The sequence below is a fragment of the Taudactylus pleione genome, unplaced genomic scaffold, assembly GCF_031769625.1.
Source record: "Taudactylus pleione unplaced genomic scaffold, aTauple2 ptg000536l, whole genome shotgun sequence".
In the NCBI taxonomy this organism is placed as follows: Eukaryota; Metazoa; Chordata; class Amphibia; order Anura; family Myobatrachidae; genus Taudactylus; species Taudactylus pleione.
The window spans coordinates 1,520,451-1,541,799 of record NW_028284938.1 but is presented as its reverse complement, the minus strand read 5'-3'; the positions used below and the strand labels follow the sequence as shown (position 1 = coordinate 1,541,799).

Here is a 21,349-nt window from a genome sequence, read left to right as displayed (position 1 = left end):
GCATTGTTGACAATCATATCAGATAAATCATAAAGGATGCGACCATGCCAGGCAAGTGGTTTAACAAAACGGTCACTGCTAGACAGGCTTGGACTGGGGTGACAGAGATTCGGGTAATTCCCCGGTGAGCCCTAGTACATTGTGGCCACACTCTTTAAAGTAGGGGACGGGACTTAGCGAGCCGCGAACGGGGGGGGAGAGGCGGGTTACGATGCTATGAGGGCCTAACAATGGGCGTGTGAAACTTCAGACCTTCGCCCATGCAGCCCCCGTCTGTCTGAAGCCCCGCCTATGGCCAATGGGGCTCCGCCCACCCGTGTGCAGCCGAAGCTACGTCCACTCCCCGAGTAAACTAGGTTCCGACCATTTACACCCATGATGTCACGCACAGCCAGTGGGGGGAGGACCCGAGGCTACTGCAGGCGCTCACCAGTCACTGCACAGTCACAAACAAAGAGCAGAGGAGCCAGGTCCATACAATATGGAGAGAGATATCCTCCCTCTAGGCAGGTAAGTGTGACTGGTGGTGTGAAAAGTGTTTTGGCGTTATCTAAGCTGGTTGGTATATGTGGATGGAGAGGGGGGTGGATTTGTTTTTTCTGGGGGATGCTGTGTTTTAATATTGTTTATGGTGGTATATTAATGTTGTATGTTTGTCTGGCTGAGGTGTATTAATAGTGTGTGTGTGTGAAGGGTGTATTCATATTTGTGTAAAATGTGGGTCCCTGATGCACTCTGTATTATATCACATCAACTACGACACTGTATAGTGAGCACTGCAACACTCTGCATTATATGGTAGGTACTGCGGCACTCTACTATATGGCGGTCACTGCGGCATCTGTAAATATATGGCGGTCGCTATGACACTATTATATGACGGGGACTGCGGTACTTTATATTACATGGCGGTCACTGCGGCACTCTGTATATTATATGGCAATCACTGCAACATTCTACATTATTTGGTGAACACAGTGACACTCTCTGCATTATATATTAAGCAATGCGACAACTCTCTGCATTATATGATGGGCACTGAGGCACAGCAGGCGCTGGAACCTTAATGTAATGGGACTAACAATGGGTTTTTTCCTCACCATACATACATTTCTGACTTTACGATGCTGATAGCTGTATCCAAGCTGGCCCAATGTGACTAGAGCTATAGCTTCTAAACCCCATGTCTTCTGGAGACTGGACATAAAAATGATTACTTACCTGGTTTTAAACTATAACTAGAATACCAGATTCAGCATCATTGTTATTTTTATATTTGGCTCTGGACCTGTGCATGTTCTTTACATTTTACTTATGCTCCTCTGCTAGCTGGCCACACCCCTTTAGCTTTGCACTGCCTCCCTTCAGTGGCCTCCTACCATTGTATTCCCCCTGTGGACCCTTCATGTCCCAGTCTGGCACTGCTGCTAGCCACTACCATGCTCTGGTCACCAGACCACATTTCTCAGTCTCCAGTGAGCACGGTAATTGCCCAGCCTTATCTAAGTACTTTTTTTTTTTTTTTTTTAACGTTAAAGAATGTGGTATTTGGTGCATGGAATCTGAAGCAAAGACTCTGTGCCCTTTTCCTTGATTTGCTAAACTTCAGGTTGCTTCTAACCCTTTGAAGACCTATTCATATGACTAGCTCCATGTGACTATCACAATCTTGAAACACATTCACGCAATGTTAATTCCTGGCTGATTCATTGAACTTTGGAAGTATCCTTTCAACTTACAAAAGCATTTACTTTCTTCAAGTTAGAAATAGAAAATATTTTTCTGTTACTAAGCTTGGGGCAATTTTAAATACACACACATTCATATGAAGTTAAATGTGACTTTCTGTATATAAGTATGCTTTTAATACTTTACAGTGTAGAACACAAATCATGCTGTCCATACACAAAAATGTAACTGTTAATTCCAACAGTTACTCAATCAATAATAAAGCCTGTATTTGGGATAACAGTCTTCCCCATAACATGAAATTTACATAATCAAGACAACCAGGGAAAACTCACACCACAGTGCTAGTGACACGTGTATCAGGGGAGATAAACAGACCACTGAAAACGGTGCTGACATTGGAATTATTGTTAATAATGCCAGTGCACCTCCCTTGTGCAATGTTCCTAATACACATACTATCAGTGTACTCTTGTACGGTCAGCATGGCCAAAAGCACATAAACCGCATATTTCTTAGCTGTAGTGTGAACAAGCTCACAAATCCTATTGTTTCAGCTGGAAGTTATCCAGGCAAAATAATCTTACTACTTTAAATTACCATTCAACATTACATTGTTCTCCACACAGGGTATCATTTAGAGATGTATACAAACCCGATGGTTTGCTTACATCTCCAATTGTGTTCACATTACGGGTCCTCTGTTGTTGCACGCAGTGGCCCCTGAGCCGCGCCGTTTGGGGGACAGGTGGGGGTGGGGGTGGGAGTGTCACCCCCATTTTTTGAGAGTGTGGAGGCCAGGATCTACGTATTCCTCAGGGTTACACAGCATTCGTGTGGCAGAAGATCCAATGCACTCGGATCTGCAATGTCATCAGGAGGCGTCTGTTCTTCATGTGCCGGCCTTCCTGCATCGGTATTTCATCCTCCGGGCTTAGGTCTGGCGGTCATTCATACCGATTCCAAAAAAATATATAAGACAATAGCTTCTGAAAACACAGCTAGATCACATATTTGTAATAAAGTAACTGGGTTCTGCTGTCCTCACTATGACCAATGAGATGGTTTTTGTAGGCAAATCACAAAAGCTAAAGATATGCAGCTCAGAAATCCATATAAAAATTTGGAGAACCTGTGCAAGGGATCTTGCACAGACTAATATACAGTGTATCTAGAAAGTATTCACAACGCTTTACTTTTTCCACATTTTGTTATGTTACATCCTTATACCAAAATGGAATAAATTCATACCCAATAATGACAACATGTAAAAAGTTTGAGAATTTTGCAAATTTAATTGAAAAAAAAAAAAAAATCACATGTACATAAGTATTCACAGCCTTTGCCATGAAGCTCAAAAGGTGCATCCTGTTTCCACTGATCTTCCTTGAGATGTTCCTACAGCTAAATTGGAGTCCACCTGTGGTAAATTCAGTTGACTGGACATGATTTTGAAAGACATACACCGGTCTATATAAGGTCCCACACTTGACAGTGCATATCAGAGCACAAATCAAGCATGAAGTCCAAGGAATTGTCTGTAGACCACCGAGACAGGATTGTCTCGAGGCACAAATCTGGGGAAGGGTACAGAAAAATATCTGCTGCTTTGAAGGTCCCAATGAGCAGAGTGGCCACCCTCATCTGTAAATGGAGGAAGTTAGGAACCACCAGGACTCTTCCTAGAGTTGGCCCGGCCATCTAAACTGAGCGATCGGGGGAGAAGGACCCTAATCAGGGAGGTGACCAAGAACCCGATGATCACTCTGGCAGAGCTACAGCATTCATCTGTGGAGAGAGGAGAACCTTCCAGAAGGACAACCATCTCTGCAGCAATCCACCAATCAGGCCTGTATGGTTGTTACAAGTCCAGTCCGGGACTTGTACATGGCTCAAGATTCTCCTGCTCCTGATCCTGTTCCCACTGGACCTGCCCCCAGGAGATCCAGACGTCTGAGACCTGGGCTGGGTTCCTACCATGTCACCTTATGAGTACTTCCTCTATTTAAACACACTGAACTTTTGCTGCCTCGCCGGCTATAGCGTTTATTTCACAGCGCTCGGCTCAGCTGCATGGTCAGCTATTTTCTCCCACTGTGGACTGCATACCTGGCTTCTCAGCTACTCCAGCAGCCATTCTCCCACAGCCTGCATACCTGGCTTCTTAGCTATTCCAGCAGCCATTCTCCCACAGCCTGCATACCCGGCTTCTCAGCTACTCCGGCAGCTGTTCTGCAACATCATCAGTTTCTAGCCACAATATCGGCCTCAAGCCGCTCAGTTACGCAGCAGTTTCTGCCGGCGGTTAGCCGTGTGTTATGTGGCGTTCAGCCAGTTATCCGGGACAATCATTCACATTGCTTTCCACCTTGTCTGTTCCTCTCTCCCAGGGATTTCTCGGTGTCTGATCCCCGGCACCCGTAACAATGGTAGAGTGGCCAGACGGAAGCCACTCCTTAGTAAAAAGCACATGGCAGCCCGCCTGGAGTTTGCCAAAATACACCTGAAGGACTCTCAGACCATGAGAGACAAAGATTGAACTCTTTGGCGTGAATGCCAGGCATTATGTTTGGAGGAAATCAGGCACCGCTCATCACCAGGCCAATACCATCCCTACAGTGAAGCATGATGGTGGCAGCATCATGCTGTGGAGAAGTTTTTCAGCGGCAGGAACTGGAAGACTAGTCAGGATAGAGGGAAAGATGAATGCAGCAATGTACAGAGACATCCTGGATGAAAACCTGCTCCAGAGCGCTCTTGACCTCAGACTGGGGCGACGGTTCATCTTCAGCAGGACAACGACCCTAAGCACACAGCCAAGATATCAAAGGAGTGGCTTCAGGAAAACTCTGTGAATGTCCTTGACTGGCCCAGCCAGAGCCCAGACTTGAATCTGATTGAACATCTCTGGAGAGATCTGAAAATGGCTGTGCACGAAGCTTCCCATCCAACCTGATGGAGCTTGAGAGGTGCTGCAAAGAGGAATGGGCTAAAACTGCCCAAAGATAGCTGTGCCAAGCTTGTGGCATCATATTCAAAAAGACTGGAGGCTGTAATTGCTGGCAAAGGTGCATCAACAAAGTATTGAGCATAGGTTGTGAATACTTATGTACATGTGATTTCTTATTTTTTTTTTTTTTAATTAAATTTGCAAAAATCTCAAAATAACTTTTGGCACGTTGTCATTATAGTGTATGGTGTGTAGAATTTTGAGGACAAACATGAATTTATTCTTTTTTGGAATAAGGTTGTAACATAACAAAATGTGGAAAAAGTTAAGCGTTGTGACTACTTTCCAGATGCACTGTATATTAATACAGGATATGACTCATGTTTCCAGTAAAATCAGTCATTTTATTAAGAAATAGAAGTACATATACAGGTTAATTAATGAGAAAGTAATTGGGTCTTATGGGCCCATTCCAGACATATGCAATACTTTTATTACTATAGGTACATGTCTGCCTTTATTTCTGGTACGTGTCTGCCTTTATTTATTTATTAACAGTTTCTTATATAAAGTATTGCACAGCATATTCCGTTGCACTTTACAATTGTAAGCATTAATAGAACAAAACTGGGTAATAGACAGGTATATAGGTAGGAAGGTCAACTGATATATATATATATATATATATTTCATAGTGTGCACTGGCCACTTTTCGTGTTTTGGATCTTTCTTCGTGTTTTGGATCTGGATTGGTTTTGCCAAACCACCCTTCCGTGTGATCTGTATTTTTTTGAAAAACAGCATAAAAACAGCTAAAATCACAGAATTTGTGGGTTTTTCTGCTCCTATGCTATTATTAACCTCAATTTCCAGTCTATTCTGAACACCTTACAATAGTGTTTTTATGTCCAAAAGGTTGCACCGAGGTAGCTGGATGACTATGCTAAGAGATACGAGTGGGTGGCCCAAACACGTGGCCCATCTAAGAGTGACACTGCAGTGGCAGACAGGATGGCAGTTTGAAAAACTAGGCCCCAAACAGTACATTATGCAAAGAGAAAAAAAAAAAAGAGGTGCAAGATGGAATTGTCCTTGGGACCTCCCACCCTTATGTTGTATAAACAGGACATGCACACTTTAACAAACCAATCATTTCAGCGCCAGGGTCTGCCACATGACTGTGGCTGAAATGATTGGTTCGTTTGGACCCCTACAAAACAAGCTGGCAATTAATCTGTCCCTGCACAAACTGGCTCTACGGAGGCAAGATGTCGTCCTCACCCTCCTCATCCACCGATTCCTCACCCTCTTCAGTGTTGTGTACATCCTCATCCTCACAGAGTATTAATTCGTCCCCGCTGGAATCCACCACCCCAGGTCCCTCTGTACGTTCTGGAGGCTGGTCTCCCTGGAAGAGTTGATAAATCATTTTTCTGAACATCATCTTCTCCACATTTTGTGGAAGCAACCTCCTACGCCTTTCGCTGACAAGGTTCCCGGCTGCACTAAACACTCTTTTGGAGTACACACTAGAGGGGGGGCAACTCAGGTAAAATAGAGCCAGTTTGTACAGGGGCCTCCAAATTGCCTTTTTTTCCTGCCAGTACAGGTATGGACTGTCTGACATGCCTACTTGGATGCTGTCACCGATGTAATCCTCCACCATTCTGTCAATGGTGACAGTATCATATGCAGTGACAGTAGACATGTCAGAAATTGTTGCCAGGTCCTTCAGTCCGGACCAGATGTCCAAACTTGGTCCTGCCTGCCCTGCATCACCGCCAGCGGGTTGCTTAGGATACCTAAGTTTTTTCCTGGCAGCCCCAGTTGCGGGAGAAAATGAAGAAGGAGCGGTTGACGTGTCACGTTCCGCTTCAGCTGACAGTGTTTTCACCAGCAGGTCTTTGCACCTCTGCAGGCTTGTGTCGGCCGGAAAGAGAGACACCACGTAGGCTTTAAACCTAGGATCGAGCACGGTGGCCAAAATGTAGTGGTCTGATTTCAACAGATTGACCACCCTGGAATCCTGGCAAAGCGAATGAAGGGCTTCATCCACAAGTCCCACATGCCGAGCACAATCGCTCCGTCTTAGCTCCTCCTTCACTTTCTCCAGCTGCTTCTGCAAAACCCTGATGAGGGGAATGACCTGACTCAAGCTGGCAGTGTCTGAACTGACTTCACGTGTGGCAAATTCGAAGGGCTGGAGAACCTTGCACAACACGGAAATCATTCTCCACTGCGCTTGAGTCAGGTGCATACCCCCTCCTTTGCCTATGTCATAGGTGGATGTATAGGCTTGAATGGCCTTTTGCTGCTCCTCCATCCTCTGAAGCATATAGAGGGTTGAGTTCCACCGCGTCACAACCTCTTGCTTCAGGTGATGGCGGGGCAGGTTCAAGAGTGTTTGCTGGCACTCCAGTCTTCGGCACGCAGTCGCTGAATGGCGAAAGTGGGCAGAAGTTTTTCGGGCCACCCAAAGCGTCTCCTGCACATCCCTGTCGCTTTTCAGAAAATTCTGCACCACCAAGTTTATTGTGTGAGCAAAACATGGGACGTGCTGGAATTTGCCCAGATGTAATGCCCGCACAACATTTGTGGCGTTGTCAGATATCACAAATCCCCAGGAGAGTCTAAGTGTGGTAAGCCACTGGGCGATGATTTCCCTCAGTTTCTCTAAGAGGTTGTCGGCGGTGTGCCTCTTACTGAAACCGGTGATACACAGCGTAGCCTGCCTTGGAACGAGCTGCCGTTTCTGAGATGCTGCTACTGGTGACGCTGCTGTTGTTGCTGGGTAAGGTGATACATCTACCCAGTGGGCTGTCACATTCATATAGTCCTTAGTCTGCCCTGTTCCACTTGTCCACGGTTAAGTGGACATTGGGTACAACCGCATTTTTCAGGACACTGAGGACACTCAGTCTCAGTATCTCCTGCCTAGTGAAGTGGAATCTAGATGGGATTTGGAACCGGGGACACTACCTCCAATCAATTGTCTAAATCCCACTGCACTAATGGCGTATACCGGACGCACGTCTAACACCAACATAGCAGTCAAGGCCTCAGTTATACGTTTTGCTTCAGGATGACTGCTGTCGTACTTCATCCTCCTCGCTGAGGACTGTTGGAGGGTCAATTGTTTAGTAAAAGTAGTGGTGTTCCTACTTCCTCTCTGGGATGATGAACGACTCCCAACAGCAACAGCAGCAGTGGCAGCAGTAGGCGTAGCAATGCAGGATCCTCCGGAGGACTCCCGGATAGGAGAGTCAGTCATGCCAGTGACATGGCCTGCAGGACTACTTCCGATCCTGACTAAGGAGGAAATTGATGAGGAGGGAGTTGACAGTGTGGTTTGCAGGCGCTTGGATACAACAGGACAACGGGATTTAGGTGTCCCTGGACTGCTTGCGGTCTAAGCCAAAAGTTTCTGAACTTGACAGTAACTTTTTATGAACGCGCTGCAGGTGCCGTATAAGGGAGGATGTTCCTAGGTGGCTAACGTCCCTACCCCTACTTATTCCACCTTTACATATGGTACATATGGCAAGACAGTTGTTGTCCGGATTTGGATAGAAATATTGCCAGACCAAAGAGGTGGAATGTTTGGTCTTCTGCCCAGGCATGACTGTGATGGGATTTTTCATCCCACGTACAACAACTGTCTCCCCCGGAGCCTGATTTAAACAAACCACATCACCATCAGAATCCTCCTTACCAACTTCCTCCTCAGCGCCAGCTACACCAGTATCCTCACCCTGTTGTACTTCAACAGTGACATCTTCAATTAGCATATCAGCAAGTGGACTGTGGGTGCTCCTTTCAGCACTTGCAGGGGGTGTGCAAATGGTGGAAAGAGCCACCTCTTACCGTCCAGTGCTGGGAAGGTCAGGCATCGCAACCGCCACCACACTTGGACTCTCCTTGGGGATTTGTGATATCTTCTTAGAACGCACAGTTCTTCGCTGTGCTTTTGCCAGCTTAACTCGTTTCATTTTTTTAGCAGGAGGAGGGCTTCCATAGTCATGTGAAGCTGAACCACTAGTCATGAACATAGGGAAAGACCTTAGCCGTTCCTCCGTGTCGTAAATGGCATATTAGCAAGTTTACGTTTCTCCTCAGATGATTTAAAAGTTTTTTTAAGGTCATTTTCCTGAACTTTGTCATTTGGGATTGTATGTGCCCTCTACTACGACATTGGGCATCGGCCTTGGCAGACGACGTTGATGGCATGTTATCATCTATGTCATGACTAGTGGCAGCAGCTTCAGCACTAGGAGGAAGTGGTTCTTGATCTTTCCCTATTTTATTTTTAATCGGAGAAAGTTTGGTCCTCCATTTATGTTACATTGATATATACGTGTGGCTAAGGAGCACACAAACACAGAAAATAATTTTTTATTTTTGTTGGAGACTAGTGCACTTTGTGGGTTACACCACCCTTTAAGAAATTAGCCAGCCGGCTCTTTACTTATGGGACACAGGAGCACGCTTGGCGCTGCTCCTTTGTTGATGCACATGCAGCTACAGTGCACACAATTCACAAAGACAGAAAAAAAAAAGAAGAATTTTTTATTTTTTGTGGAGCGCACTTTCGGGGTTACACCACTCTTTAACAGACAGAGGCACGCTTGGCGCTGCTGCTTTGAGGATGCACGTACAGTGCACACAATTCACAAACACAGAAAATAATTTTTTATTTTCTTTGGAGTGCACTTTGGGGGTTACCGCACCCTTTACCGGTCAAGCCAGCCGGCCCTTCACTTATGACACAGGCGCACGCTTGGCGCTACTTTGTTGATGCACGTGCGGCTACTGCGCACACAATTCACAAACACAGAAAAAATATTTATTTTTTTGCACTTGGGGGGAGCACCCCTGATGGACAGAGCACCCCCTGGACAACACTACAGCACCCCTTTAGGACTGGGACACTGCACGGGACTTTGGAGTGGACACAGCCCCTATGGACAACTGACTGCACAACACAGTCCAGCCAGCCCCTATGGACTTTGGAGGAGTGGACACAGCCCCTATGGACAACAGCAGCACAGCGCAGCACAGCACAGTACTACACTACACAGCCCAGCCAGCCCTAACTCCCACCCTTCCTCTTCACTGTCCACAGCCGAGTGAGAAAATCGCGCCAATGCGGTTACCTTATATAGAATCCAAGACCCGCGAGACCCGGAAGGCGGGATGATGATGTTTTGCCTCGATTTCAGATCCGAGTCAGGCGGGAAAAAAGTCAAGCCTGATTCAGATCGGGAGGGGGGGGGTTCGGTTTTCAGAAACGCGAACCCGCTCCCCCCTAAATAAATATATATACGCATATACACACACACACACACACAGTACCTATGTTGCGCTACACCAACCAATTTATCTTAAACTGTAAATATTAAAAAAAAAAGTGTACAGTGCAATTCTATTTTTGTAAAGGCTGCTTCCCCAAGTGCGGTCCTTTGCCAGTATGGACTGGAAGGGTTTTATTGAATGGTGCTTGGGGAGCGCCAAACTCCAATTATGCAGGTTCAAACTGTCCTTCAGATTTCCTGTTTTAATGTCCTTTTTGAGGGGATGAAGATGAAGAAGGGATCCACTTTCAGTTTTTACAATGGGACCCTCAACCAGAGTACACCCAATGACAAGCAATCGGTTTCCGTCTGCTTCCTTAACATTTGGTTTTATTTAAAACAAATACAATTTAAAATAATAAAAACCTTACATTACACATATATCATTGCCATTCTGTGTTAGATGTTGTTAATAACTCGCTGTCACCCCTTAATGGTGCGAGCTCGTTGAGCCCACATTTTGGTCACAGAAACAAGCTGGACCAAGTTGGATATGCATTGAATGTGGATGTGATTTCAGAAAGTATCACTCGTCTGTTACCATGGAGAATTCTGGCCAGACGCAGCTGGTCACAATCATTAAGCACCCATGGTCGGCCACTGCGATGTCCACAGTGGGTGGTAATGTCTTCCTTGAGGTATTCCAGGAACACACGTGACACCATAGATCAAGGAATGTTGAATGTCTGCACAACCTCTGAAATATAAAGTCACACCCGCTGGGCACCCACTATAATGCCCCGTTCGAACTATGATAATTCTCATAGCCTTACTATGAGCAGCCTAGCTGGTGTTCAAACGGACACATAAAATGTCAGATTACAACTGATGCAGGCCTTGGCATTTCCAGGACGTCACAGTACGGTGAAGCTACCTACCATTACCTTTGCATACTCCTATCCCATGACTTCTCACACTTCTGTGTATAAGCACCGAATCTTAATCTTCAAATCTTGGGGGGCGATTCAATTGTTTTATTGGGCACCTAAACCAATGGGCGCCCGATAGAATGATTCAATAGTTGCTCGGTTTGGGAGCCCATGCCGCAGATACACATTACTGCTCGCAGCTTTCCGAGGTGGTTAGCAGAATGTGCGATAAGTCAGCTGTTTGGGCTCAAAGCAGGACTTTAGAAATGGGTTAGCTGCTATACGTGGCTAAACCCTGTGCTTTTGGCCGCGCACACGCAGCACGGACACCCAAACAGAGCAACAATTGAATTGCTCGATTGGGAGCCCAAAAAACAATTTAATCGTCCCCTTAGAGTTGTGAAGTGTCTCTAATCTTCAAAACTGTATATAGATTAGAGATGTACAGGCTCAGTTTGGTTCTTCCAGTCAAGTTTGGATTTTTCCCGCCAAAAATCAGGTCTCAGAAAGAGACAAAACGTCATCTTTCATGACAAACATCATGGTTTATGGACAAGACCATGGAAGATGAAGTTTTGCCTCTATCTGAGACATGATTTTTGGCGGGAAAATCTGAACCGAACCGAGCCGAGCCTGAACATCTCTAATATAAATAGCACCTTGGCAACAACTTTTCTGTTATGTTACTTAGTAGTCTATGGCCATAGAAATTATTTCAAAAGGTATTCACATATATATTTATACTAGGCCATTTCACCAGTGTTTTATATTAACTTATGTAATCACATGATCAGACACTGTGTACCGTTGAAGGGGCATTGGTGAACTACAATATATATATATATATATATATATATATATATATATATATATATATATATAATTTGGTCGGCGAAATGCAGGCATGCCAGTGCATTTCAACGCCGTTGCAGGGGAATGCATAAATTAGCCACCGCGATGTCATATCTGGGAGGGACTTTAGCGGTTTGGAAGATACTACTTTACTTGTTAGTGTAGATGCAATTAAAACCACTACTTTTCAATAAAGAATGTACCTTATCTAAATGGATTATATCTGAAAATTTGAATATTGTTTTTTCGTGGTCCAGTAAGGAGTTATTGTTATAGAAAGGTCTACATCCTATAAATTTGTATATTGGCTAGCAAAAATAAAATGAATACTTTTCTGACAAAAAATTTAAGGAAATTAAATCTAAACTAGCTCAACAAATTGCATGATGACAAATGCAAGTAACCCGCTAATTTTCCTTCTACTAGACCAGTGGTTCCCAAACTGTGTGCCCTGGCACCCTAGGGTGCCTCAGGACACTTGCAGGGGTGCTTCAGGTTGGTGGTCTAGCACCAAATCAAATTATTTATCATCAATGTAATGTAAATATGGGGACAAACAGAAGGACAAACCAGTCTACTACCACATAACTGACCCTAAGGATGGCAAGTAAGCACAATTTACTTAATTTATTTATTTTTTCTGAACTTCTCAATAAGAAACTTTTGGCTTAGGGGCGCCATGAAAACAATGCTAATACTCTAGGGCGCGTGATTCAAAAAAGACACAACTTCCTGTTACTAATTACTGAATTTTATCACCCAAGCAGTTTCTCTCACAGCCCCGGCCAAAAGGGTATATGGTGGGTAATCAACATGTAAGTCTCATCCAAGATGGTCTTTTTTTTTTGTACTAAGAATGGGGCGGATTTATATATTAGTCACTAGAAAGGGGTCTGCTAAAATGCTAGCCATCAGGACAGGCCTTGTTTTAATAGTTGTTAAGTAGGGTTAGGCTAAACACTTCATATTAGACACATGGGATCACACTATATATTTTACAGCACAGAATCCTCGACCGAGATATATAGAGGGTGATTCAATTGTTGTTCAGGAATTTCTAGGAACAAAATCAATTAATATGACAGCCCCTTTCTCGCACAAGAATGCACAGGATTGGACACGTTAAGCAGCTTCTCCCGTGCCAAGTGCTGCAATTAGAACTACTTTATGCAGATTTCTGCTTGCACCTCGGAAGGATGAGAGCAGAGATCCACGATAAGTGCAGCCTATGGGCTGGAGTTGGCTCTCGGATTATGGACAAATTTGTCAGGGTCCTTATAATTTCACCCCGATTTCTTTTCTTACTTTAATATCAATAGATACTGCAGCATTTTAAGATATATTATGGGTTACTACTTCTGATACAAAACCAGACACTTAATACAATACTAGTCGTACAGTGATGTATTTAAAAACACTTTCAATTTGTAAAACAGTAATCAATAGGAAGCTTGTAGAGTGTTACTCATAGTGCATCTAAATAGACACTCATTTACAAAAAAAAAAAAAAAACACTAATCATTCAAAGTCCTAAAAACTAGCAGTGTTTGCATGGGCACCAACCTTTATCCGCTTCCCCTGTCTACTATGGATGTTAGGGCATATTCAGTTTGTCTCCACCAAGAGCATGTGCTCAGTTACCTATATAGTTGATGAAACTGAAACACATAGAGGGAAAAAAAAAAAAAAAGGTTAAAATAAAACTAGTGGTCAAAGAATGTATCAATATCGATTAGAAATTAGATTTTAAACAGTTCCAAGAAGATTTGCACACAATTTTTTTTTTTTTTTTACAATTTTAGTGCTGATATATACTGATGTGTCCTCGCACATCTTTGCTGCAGTCGTCCCAAACAGCCCCATTCGGCGCACCAGGTTCAGTGAGACTCTGCTGGCGCTGGGCATATTTGTGTGTCTTCTTTTGCCGAAAATTCATCTAAGTCGCAATGTGATGCGAGATCGTGCGGATTAATTTGATATGCAACACTTGTATACCTGTGTGTGACTGAGTCTCTCAATCAGCATGCGAAGTGCTACGATGCAGCGACTGCAGCTTTTTTCCATGTCAGGTTCTGTTTCCAGACTCAGTCACACAGATATACAAGTGTTGCATATCAAATTAGTAATCACAGTCTCCTGGTGCATCCTAGTCGGCAAATAAAGACGCAAAATGCACTCTGCGACAGCAGTTTCACAGAACCTGGAGGCTCAGTTATGTCAGGCATGTCGTGCCGTTTGGCCTTTTCAGAATAGATACAGAAGGACACATCTGCATGCATACTTTATAAAATAAAAAGTCACCACTAACTTTTAACAATGTGCTGACACTTGACATTGTGCGGCAAACAATAGGGGAATGAGCCATCAGTAATTATCAAATTGTACAGATATGGCCACATACACCTATCCTCAAATCCTGACAAAAAGCCCCATTCAACACGCCAAAACATGCTAGAACTTTGAGACTTAAGGTGCCTATCCACAATAAGACAGGCAAAAGACTGCACGATTACGACATTGTAATCGTGCAGTCGTTTGTCAGTCTGTGATGAGCCTACACTGAACGAGCAGTCATTCAGTGTAGGCACAATCAATCATCTGCAAACATGCTGAACGTTATCGTCAGGTTGACTAGCATGTTTGCCCGAGGATAGATGTCTAAAAGACCAATTTTTTAAACAATCTCCAAATGATTTTCAAACGATTATCGAACGATATCATTAAATCGCTCATTTTAATCGTCTAGTAGTGGATAGGCACCTTTAGCCGCCCCAAAACACTAATCCTAAGTACCTAGTACATTATAAGAGAACTAAGATGTAAGAGGCGTGGAGTAAACAGTAGCCCAATGGAGGAAACATTAGCCAATTTAGGGTAAAAAGGCAAATGATGGCTCCAATATGTGTGACCCACGCTGTGCATCGTTATGCTTAATCTAGACTTTATACCAATTCAAAACTAAATTTAGTACACTATGGGGAGGAATTCAATAGGTGAGGGTGAGTTGCCGTTGCAACTGCGTTTAAATGCCGGCAATAGCATCGGAAATCTGCAAGTCAGGAGGTCCCGTAAATGCAACATACAGCGGCACTTACTTGTGGGGGCCAGAACATCGTTACTAATTGAAATCCCCATATGTGTGACCTGAGACGCAAAATGGAGGAAAAAGTAGCAAAGTTTAGAAAAAAAGTGTGCAAAAACGATAGGTGTATGATGCCACATCTGTAGTATGTATAGCCTGGACAAACTAAACAACCCCTTAAAATAAACAGAATGCCATAGTGTATGAGAACATAATTGAATAAAGACATTTATGATTCAAACTCAGTGAATGGTGTCAACAGCCATGATTTGTGGCATTGCATTAAGGGGTGAGCCCAAATGATGCGATACCACCTTCCCCTCCCTCCGTTTCACCACATCTACCCTCTGGGTAAATATACTACAATGTAAATTACATATCGTACAAACACTGATGAGCTCTATTAACGATAAAGCAGTTTGCAAAAAGATATGTGAGCATTTGATTTTAAGGGAAGCAATCGGGAAGCCGACTGCCTAAATACCGGCAGCCGGCTTCCTGACTGTCTTATCCCGGCATGGGTGAAATGCCGGGCGTCTAGATGTAGACGCCCGTATTTCCGCGACGCCGGGAGACCGGCATCACGATCGTAGTGATGCCGGGCGCCGCGAGCGGACAGCCGCGAGGGGGGGAGGGTTAGGGTTAGGCACCCCCCGGGAGGGTTAGGCTAGGGGGAGGGAGGGTTAGGCACCCCCCCGGGGACTTAGGTTTAGGCAGCGGGGAAGGGGGGGTTAGGGTTAGGCACTTGGGGGGGAAGTTAGGGTTAGGCACCCCTAAGGAGGGTTAGGTTAGTCTATACTTACCTATCCACGATCGGGATTTCCAGCGCTGTCGGGCTTCCGCTGCTTCGAACTCTGCTCCTGTCGGGCTGCCGCTGACGGGAATCGAACCGTTTGTTCGTCCCATACCCATTCCGATTTTAATGACCATTGCAAATAAAATAATTAAGGTCATATTAGAGTTTTTGGCCCATATCAACAGCCTTTTAGTCACTGGCTACATACTGTAGTGAGTGAGGTCTTTTTAAGGATGTAGGGTGAGCAGAGTATGGTAAAACATGTTTAGGTGTATTCAATATGGAGCGAAAACTCAGTTTTTGCGATGTTTTCGCACCGATGATGTCATTTTCGCAGGTTTTGGTTTTACACCGTATTCAATTTCGAAGACTTTTCGCAGGTTTGAAAAGTCTGAAAAAAAAACCAGGGATAACTTTTCACCACTGAATAGGTGGCGAAAAAAAGTGCAGAATTGGGGTTTAGGGGTGCAGGCTTAAAAAAATAGCCTGCACCCCTGGGAATGACATTTTAAAAATAACTGTCAAAAAAAGTAAAAAAAAAAAATAGGGACACCCCAAAAAATTAATTTAAAAATTTGGGTGAAAAAAAAAAAAAAAAGTGTTTAACAATAGGGAAATAGGTTCAGGGCTATTCTGCAAGTATGTGGCAGGTGTTTACTAGAATAGATTATTAGCGGCAGGTGCATAGTTACAGAATTTAAAAAAAATTACTTTAGGGACATAAAAATATGCAAGTACCCATTTTCATGTACCCCAAATTTGATGGGACCACTTAAAAAACCGAAAAAAATAACCTAAGTGCTCTTCTGCAACACTTCTTCAATGTCGGGAAAAAAACACCTGCTGCGGCTATTTAAATCCCCGACTTTCATTTGCAGGCTAAAACGGGGGTACCCATAGTGATCCCCCATGTTTTTACAGTTTTAGGGAGGTCCTGCAATTTATTCCAGATAAATTTCGTTTTTTTTCGCAGATCCCACTTCGCGCGCCCGATACTTTATCCCAGGAAAATCTCCGATGTGGAGCGAAAATATGAGATATGGTAAGAACTTACCCTTGTTATCTCTATTTATCTCTATTTCTACGAAGTCCATAGGGTTCCACAGGCTACCTTGGGGTATAGGTGATGAAGTCAGGCATCAGGCACCATAGAGTTAAGTTTTCAGCCTCCCAGGATGCACTAGGGTACCCCGCCCCCGAGCCAATGCATCTCAGTTACGTGATTGGCCGCATGTGTAAATAAAACCTAGTCCCAGTATATGCACAAGAGGCTGTATGTGATCAAGCCCAGCAGGGGCGAAACGCGCGTCATACCTACGTCACTTCCGGGTACTCGTGGTGCGCACACGAGTCCCGGCAACAGGCACCGTTACTGCAGGAATCAGCTGCTGAGATCAACCCATTATACCAACACATCTACACAGGTACACTCTCTCTTCAACGCTCTCTCATCCGGATGCGCACCGCCCTGCAATGTTTTTCAAACAACAGGGTGGTGGACGATAGCAAATCCCGACAGCAGAAGCGTCTCTGCACTTTACCTCTGTCTGCCCTACCAGCTGCTCTCTCACCTCCCGTTCTCTGGAATTAGCATCCACACGGGATAGAAGCAGAAGCAGTTGGAATTTAGGTGCCAGGCAATCTTTCATCAAAGTACCTAATATTATATCCAGATATTCACAATCACTGGAGGAGATGTGCCAACTCTGCTATTTCTTTATAAATTATTGGAATGATATGTAATGATATCTTGAAGAATTATTAGAGATGTGTATACTATGTGTTTATTCTAAGTAATAACAATTATTATTAGTGTTTAAATCAGAAAACCTGGTACTGCTATCCTTGCAGATCTTTTTGTATTATTGTGGCTAAACAGCTGTCTAGGAAAACCAATTTTTATTTAAACAGGGTGACCATCTGCAAAAAACAGAAATATTGGAAAACATGGCACTGTTATAGATGCACATGTGATATTACACCATCTCTATGCAGCATCTGAGCTTGGATAAAACCTGTCATCATAGATAGATTCTTTTGAAGATTACTTATGCTCCTTATAGCCTGTAGAGGATTTGTATTTAAAATACAATATGGAAAACCTGGTACTATCTAAAATGAGCTATGTGTGAGTTCATCATAGGCTCTTGATTTCAGTGCATTTTTTCTTCTGATATCTGTGGAATCACCTGTGATATTATCAATGGACATATATTATTTGCTCATGAGAAAAATTTATGGTCGAGACCACTGCTTCTTTATATAAATATATGTTGATTTATATGCTGCGCATTTATGGGCAGAATAATATATGACACTATAACACCACCTTATTAAGATCATCTAATTTGTTAACAGGTCCGTTTCTGACTATACATAATCTCACTCTCTCTGATTACCTGCGAAAATTGAAGATATACGTATTACATTTATCTTAACATATGTGCCTTTATTAATATTGTACTAAGCACCTGCATTTGGAGAAGAGGTGCTATCTACACATAAAAACTTTCGCCCAACTATTAAGGACTTAATTCTGGGGACATTTCCCCACTATCAATATTGATAGAGATTTCTTGTTTATTTGTAACAAAGATAATACAGAAAAGTCCTTTATCTTTATGCTCTTTCCTTGTATTTTTGTTTTGTGTGTTTTTTATGTGTCTATGTTTATATCTTTTTAATGCATATCTAATAAAATATTTTCTTTTAATAAAACTAACAATTACACAAGAGTGCCCCCAAAAAGAGGTTTTCTCTTTTTTGTTTTGTCTACTTGACAAAACCTTCCCCTAAAAATCTCAGTTACGTACCAAGCCATAGTCCGGAGAAGGATAAGGAAGAGAGAAAAAAAGGATCTGGACACACACAAGAATCACATTCTCACCAGAGGGAGACGGAAAAACCGGTGACCAGAGTAAAGCCCATCTGCAGCACAGGTGCGACGGGACGGGAGTCCTGTGGAACCCTATGGACTTCGTAGAAATAGAGATAACAAGGGTAAGTTCTTACCATATCTCATATTTTCTACTTCAGGGTCCATAGGGTATCCACAGGATACCTTGGGGATGTCCCAAAGCAGTATCCTTCAAGGGTGGGGACGCTCCTGTGCTGAAAGGAGAATCTGCCGCCCGAAGGAAGCATCCTGAGAGGCAAAGGTGTCAAACGCAGAATACCTCACAAATGTATGGACCGAGGACCACGTGGCAGCCTTGCAGATCTGGACTGCAGAGGCACCACGTCGAGCTGCCCACGAAGGACCCACAGACCTAGTGGAATGAGCCCTCACAGAGGATGGAACCGGCAGGCCTTCATGAAGATAAGCTTCTGAAATGGCCATACGGATCCAAGCTGCCAAAGTTTGCTTTGAAGCAGGCCAACCCTTCTTACGGAAGCCATAGAGGACAAACAAGGCGTCCGACTTCCTAAACGAAGAAATGCGTCAACATAAATCCGTAAAGCCCGCACAACGTCCAAAGTGGACTCACCCACAGACAGGTCAGGTGAGTTAAAAGCCGGCACAACTATTACCTCGTTGATATGAAAACGGGAAATAACTTTGGAAGAAAATCAGGACAAGTGCGCAGCACCGCCCTGTTCCCATGAAAAAATCAAGAAAGGGGGGTCTACAAGAGAGAGCCTCTAAATCAGAAACACGTCTGGCCGAAGCGATGGCCAGAAGGAAAATTGTTTTAGCTGTCAGCCATTTAAGATCCACTAAGCCCAGTGGTTCAAACGGCGGTCCCTGGAGAGCCCTCAGGACCACAGCTAAATCCCAAGGCGCCACCGGTAGAACAAATGGCGGCTGAATTCGAAGAACACCTTGCATAAAGGTGCGCACATCAGGGATTGTAGCAATCCTACGATGGAACCAGACAGACAGGGCAGATATCTGCACTTTCAAAGAAGCAAGGCGAAGCCCATGGTCTAGTCCCGCCTGTAGGAAGGCTAGCACTCTAGACAGACGGAACGCCCTACGTGCATAACCTCTCGGTCGACACCATTGGAAAAACGTATGCCACACACGATGGTATATTCTTGCAGAAGCCGGTTTCCGAGCTCTCAGCATAGTGCGTACTACAGAGCTGGAAAACCCCCTGGACCTTAACATGGCCGTCTCAACAGCCACGCCGTCAAAGACAGCAGAGTCAGGTCTGGGTGAAGAAAAGGACCCTGTGACAGTAGGTCCGGTCGTAGCGGCAACCGCAGAGGGATGTCCACGGACAGACCCTGAAGGTCTGAGAAACAGTGCGGTCTGGGCCACGCGGGAGCTATCAACAGGAGCGTCCCTCCTTCCTGTTTGAATTTCCGGATTACCCGTGGAAGAAGGGAAAACTGAGGAAAGAGATAGGCAAACCGGAACGTCCACTGGACGGACAGAGCATCCACCAGAGATGCCTTTTCGTCTCTTGTGCGAGACCCGTACACCGGCAACTTGTTGTTGTGCCGTGACGCCATGAGGTCGATCTCTGGAAGACCCCACCTGTCCACCAGAAGTTGAAAGACGTCCTGGTGCAGAGACCATTCCCCCGGATTAACTTCCTGGCAACTGAGAAAGTTGGCCTCCCAGTTGAGGACTCCCGGGATGAACACCGCTGATATGGCCGGGAGATTGCGCTCCGCCCAGATCAGGATGCGGGACACCTCTACGAGTGCCGCCCGACTTCGGGTTCCTCCTTGCCGATTTATGTAGGCCACGGTGGTGGCGTTGTCCGACTGGACCTGCACGGGACGACCGTGGAGAACCCGATGGGCCTGCTGGAGAGCATTGAAAACGGCGCAGAGTTCCAAGATGCTTATCGGAAGCTCCTTTTCTGCCTGAGTCCATCTGCCCTGGAACAAGTGTGGACCCGAGACCGCTCCCCAGCCCCGAAGACTGGCGTCCGTCGTCAATAGGACCCAGTTTGCCACCCAAAACGAACGACCCTTGTTGAGATGGGTCGTCTGCAACCACCAGGCAAGGGACAGGCGAACTTCCGGAGTGAGCACCATCGTCTGGACTTGAGACTCTGAGGCAGTCCATTCCATTTGGACAGGTTCACTTGCTGCAGAGGTCTGGAGTGAAACTGGGCATATTCCACCATGTCGAATACGGACACCATGGAGCCCAGTAATCTCATCGACGAATGCAGAGACACCCGGCGACTCTGCAGACAACTGCGCACCCTCAACTGTAAGGCAGAGATCTTTTCCCTCGTCACAAAGATCCTTTGCTGTCCGTAGTCCAATAAGGCTCCGAGGTGCAGAATTCTCTGAGACGGGATCAGGGTGGACTTCTGCCACTTTATTAACCAGCCGTGCCGTTGGAGTACCGCAATCGTGAGGTCCAAGTGGCGTAGAAGGAGCTCTGGAGATCCTACCAACAGAAGGTCGTCCAGGTACGGCAACATGCGGACTCCTTGCAGCCGCAGGGAAGCCGCCATGACCGCCATAACTTTGGTGAACACACGTGGTGCTGTCGCCAGCCCAAAAGGTAACGCCTGGAACTGGAAATGATTGTTGCGGATTGCAAACCTGAGGAACTGTTGATGGCGTAAAAGAATAGGGACATGCAGGTAAGCGTCCTGTATGTCCAACGACACCATGTAATCCCCAGGTTCCAGCGCCAGGATGATGGACCGTAGGGTCTCCATCCGAAACCTCGGCACCCGCAAGGGCTTGTTGAGTGCCTTGAGGTTGAGGATCGGATGGTTTCCGCACCAAAAACAGATTGGAATAGAAATCCTGGCCCCTCTGGGAGAATGGAACAGGCACTATAAC

The 21,349-nt window shown here is 44.9% G+C and overlaps 1 protein-coding gene across 2 annotated transcripts in view; it reads right to left on the bottom strand.

The window, feature by feature from the left end:
- The window catches only part of SLC39A10 (solute carrier family 39 member 10), an 82,003-nt gene that overhangs the window by 52,488 nt on the left and 8,166 nt on the right, over nt 1–21,349 (bottom strand). For both annotated transcript variants that reach the window (XM_088451042.1, XM_088451043.1), the window contains exon 2: nt 13,275–13,369. The gene's annotated coding sequence lies outside the window, so the exon portion shown is untranslated. The remainder of the gene's footprint in view (nt 1–13,274; nt 13,370–21,349) is intronic.